The 3988-nt window shown below is 60.7% G+C and overlaps 1 long non-coding RNA gene across 1 annotated transcript; it reads left to right on the forward strand.

Annotated features, from left to right (window-relative positions):
• Positions 1-439: 439 nt before the first annotated feature.
• LOC144226471 (uncharacterized) lies at positions 440-3194 on the forward strand. The gene is made up of 4 exons (XR_013333658.1): positions 440-669; positions 1317-1425; positions 1719-1820; positions 2685-3194. It is a non-coding gene; the product is annotated as an uncharacterized LOC144226471 (long non-coding RNA).
• The last annotated feature ends 794 nt before the right edge of the window (positions 3195-3988 follow it).

Genomic DNA, 3988 nt, shown 5'->3' on the forward strand with positions numbered 1-3988 from the left:
GGAGGGGGCGCTGGGGGTCCTTCCGGGGCAGGAGTGAGGCCTGCGCGGGTGGACGCCTGGCGGTCGTGTCGCCGTGGTGAGACCCGACCCGAAGCAGAGAGGAGGGGACACGGGGCCGTGGAGAGCGTGGGCTGGGGCGTCCCACCTGAAGCACCCAGGGGCGTCGGGAAGANTTTGGGGGAGGTTTCCCACGGGGACTGCGCCGGGACCTGGGGAAGCCGCAAACACCCCGCACGCCCTGCTCCTCCGCGCCCCCTGCAGCGCCACGCGGGCCCAGGGGCTGGGGAACCCCGACGCCGCTCCGCCCCGCGCCCCGCGCCCCTCCTCGCGCAGGCAGGTGGTCTGGGCTTGCTTCCAAAGCTACTCAAATTCTAGAACGTCGATGCATATCGGTGTCACAGCTCAGTCTGTTCAGTGATGAACGCAGTGAGACGGGGTCACCAGGCGAGGAGGCCTGGCGGGGGACACAGTGACACGGTGACCCAGGCCCAGCCTCGTCTCCCACAGGCCAGCGATGCAGGAACCGGGCACCCAGGCGAGGGCACGGTCTCCCCACCCGGCCGGGCCGACACCTGTCCGGCCGCCGATCCTCCACAGGCTGGACCCTCTGCCCGCATGAGAGGAACTGGCCTCGGCCTCCGAAGACTGGAGTATTAGAGCAAACTCCAGGTCTGGGGCGCTGGGGAGGCCGACAGATCAGGGGACAACTGCCTGTCCCCTGGAAAGACAGCTGGTCACTCACAGGTCCCCAGGGGAGGGGGCGGCCGCACACACGGGCCAGTCNGAATGCGCTTGACGCCCCGACCTGCTCGCTTTACAGTTAACGTGGTTTGTCTTACGTCGTGTCTATTTATGATTTAAAGATTATAAGAAAAAATTACTGTTGTTGCTTATTTTCCAAAATGTATCACACCCTGTCTCCCGCAGGACCCCCGGGCGCCCCGGCCCCGCCCTCCCCTCGCCCTGACCCCGAGGCTGTGAGGCAGGACGTCCCCGGGCCGCGCCTCCTGCCCTCGCTGCCCCACGCTGCCCGGCGGTAGAGGCCCCTTGTGCGCGGCTGGGCGTCGTCTCTCCCCCTGGACCAGCAGGTGTCCCTGGTCTCGGGTCCGGGACCCTCCTGATTGGCTGCTTCCCACCCCAGCACCTCCGGATGGTTGAGATGCTAAAGGTCGTAGCCTCGGGATCCCCAGTCAGTCGGGCACCGACGGGGCGTGAGGCCTGTGTCAGGACCGAGCACGTGCTGACGCCCAGCGGGGACCTGTTTGTGCAGCAGCTGGGCTGGCGCAGGGGGCCCGATGGGGTGTCTGTTCCCTCAGGCGCGGACCGGCCTCGCCCCCTTGACGCACAGCAGAGCAGACAGAGCTCGCCATGTGCACCGGCCGCGTGATCGTCACCCAAGCGGAACGGGAAGAGGCTCCTCACAAAGTGAGGGTCTGCAGGGCGTGAGCAGAGAGCCGACTCGGCGGGGGGCTGGAAACTGCTTCCGGGGCCCATGTGTGTGCCCGTGGACGGGGGAGTCGGGCCCCCAACAGGACTCCCCCGGGAGGGTCCCACCCAGGTAGAAACTCAGGCCTGGCCCGACACTGCAGCAGCACCCAAGCAGAGGAGGGAAGTCACGTTTCCAGATAAGTAGACGAGCGGATGGGAAATCCAGGGTCGTGAGATCAGGAGCTGTTTCCCTTCTTCGGGAATGCAATTCTCTTCCTTTCACGTTTCAGGCTCCCGCCGGGCTTCCACGTAGACCACTCAGCCCACCTGGCTCAGGCCGCGGAGGACCCGCTGTGCCGTGCTCCCTTCCCACTCCTCCCGGCTTCCTCTGGGTATGAGCTCTGTCTCTTCCGCTTGGCGGATTCCGTGCACCCGCGGTGCCCGCCTCACTGTTTGCAAATGTTTGCTGGGAGCCACGCTGCTGGACGGTCCCGGTGCCCAGCCCCGTGCGAACAGTTACCGTCCCGGCGTCCATGGGGAGCACCCTCCCCGCCCTCATCACTCCAAATCTCTCAGAATCTTTCAACCTCACCAATGAGACAAAGGTCTCCTTATGGTTTTTTTTTTTTAAATGTTTTATTTATTTCTAGGAGAGAGAGAGAGAGACAGCATGAGCAGGGGAGGGTCAGAGAGAGAGGGAGTCACAGATTGAAACAGACTCCAGGCTCCGAGCTGGCAGTCAGCACAGAGCCCAACGCGGGGCTCGAACCCACGAACCGCGAGATCATGACCTAAGCGAAAGTCGGACGCTTAACCGACTAAGCCACCCAGGCGCCCCTCCTTATGGTCTTTTAAGAGAATTTTTTGAATGTTTATTTACTGATTTTGAGAGAGAGCAGGGGAAGGGGAGAGAGGGGGGGAGAGAGAGAGACAGAGAGAGAGCATGTGTGAGTGCAGGGGAAGGGGAGGGGCAGAGAGGAGAGCGGGAATCCCAAGCAGGCTCTCTGCCATCAGTGCGGAGCCTGATGCGGGGCTTGAACCCACGAACCGTGCGATCATGACCCGAGCCGAAATCAAGAGTCAGATGTTTATTAACCGACTGAGCCCCGCAGGCGCCCCACGGCGTCCCAAGGAGGACTTTTTATTACTAGTTTGGTTGATCCCATTGTGTGTTTATTTGCCGTTTATGCTTTTTTATTTAAATCTTTGCTTATCCTTGAATGGTATTAATTGTACTTTTTCTTGTTGATTTGTAGGAGACAGACATACAATGTTAATCCAGGAAAACATTAAGATCCTAGCAATTCAATTCAGTTTAATACCAATCGATCCAATCAAGTTTGCAGCAGGGTCACAAGCTGGAAGTGAGACACTTTATGTGAGCCGCCGGGAAGGGCAGCCTCTGTGCACGAGCACAGCCTCGTGCGGAGCGTCCTTCCCGGCCCGGCCCGCGTGTGCTCCTTTGCTCTCTGTAACTGTGGGCGTCCTGTGGGCCCTGCTCAGCCCCTGCCGTGGCCATCCTCCCCGGGGAGGGTCAGGGGCTCGGCGTGTAGGTGAAGCGCCCTGCGTGGGCAGCGGGGTCCTGTGGGGGGGTGGGCAGGGGTGTCTGGGGTCCCACCCTCAACCCCCAGGGCTGATAATCAGCGCGTGGCTTTCTGCTTGGCATCAATGACCCTGTTACTGACCTGTAAGTTTTCTTTGGGGTTACTACCTGGGAGAATACTCATATATGGAAATGGAGCATTAAAGACGTCAAAATATCTAAATATTCCAGAACCAAGTAGAAACTCTCCATTGTCGTCCTAAGAGAAAATGAAATTAAAAAAGAAAAAAGGCGGGGTTTTTGTCTGTTTTCTTTCGAGAAAGAACGAGTGTGTGTGCAGGCACGGGAGGGGCAGAGAGAGGGAGAGAGAATCCCAAGCAGGCTCGGCACCCAGCAAGGACTCTAATGCGGGGCTCGATCTCACGACTGTAAACTGTGACCTGAGCCCAAATCAAGAGTCAGACGTTGAACTGACTGAGCCACCCGAGGCCTCCACAAACGTGTCCCCTACTTATCCCATGGAAAATAAATACGGAGGCACGGCCACCAGAGCAGGGACCTCACGGTGTCCATTCTGGACTGTTTGCACCCAGACTCCCGTGTTGAAACCCTGAGCCCCCTGCCGTGGGGTCTGGAGGCGCGGCCTCGGGGAGGCGACCAGGGACAGGAGGGGCGTGAGGGCGGCCCACGATGGGGTCCGTGCACTGTAAGGAGAGGGGTGCCAGGGCGGCGGCGTCCCGGAGAGGACAGGGTGGGTGTGGGCAGTGGCTCTCAGCAGCATCGGAACCTGCCGGCATCTGATGGCGCTTCCAGCCCCCAGACATCCCCTCCGTCCTACAAGGCTGACCCAGCAGAAGGGGTTTCCTTTTCCTCTTGAGGATAAACCCACAGTTTTGAGGGCCGTCGGTCCGAGGAGGCTCCCTCAAGGGAACGAGGCCGGCCACGTGTCAGGTGTGTGGCCTGTCGTGAACGGCGTGTGGCGCGCGTCTGCGGAGGATCGGGAACGTCGGGGACGTT

This window comes from Crocuta crocuta, unplaced genomic scaffold, assembly GCF_008692635.1.
Source record: "Crocuta crocuta isolate KB4526 unplaced genomic scaffold, BGI_CrCroc_1.0 scaffold143, whole genome shotgun sequence".
NCBI lineage: Eukaryota > Metazoa > Chordata > Mammalia > Carnivora > Hyaenidae > Crocuta > Crocuta crocuta.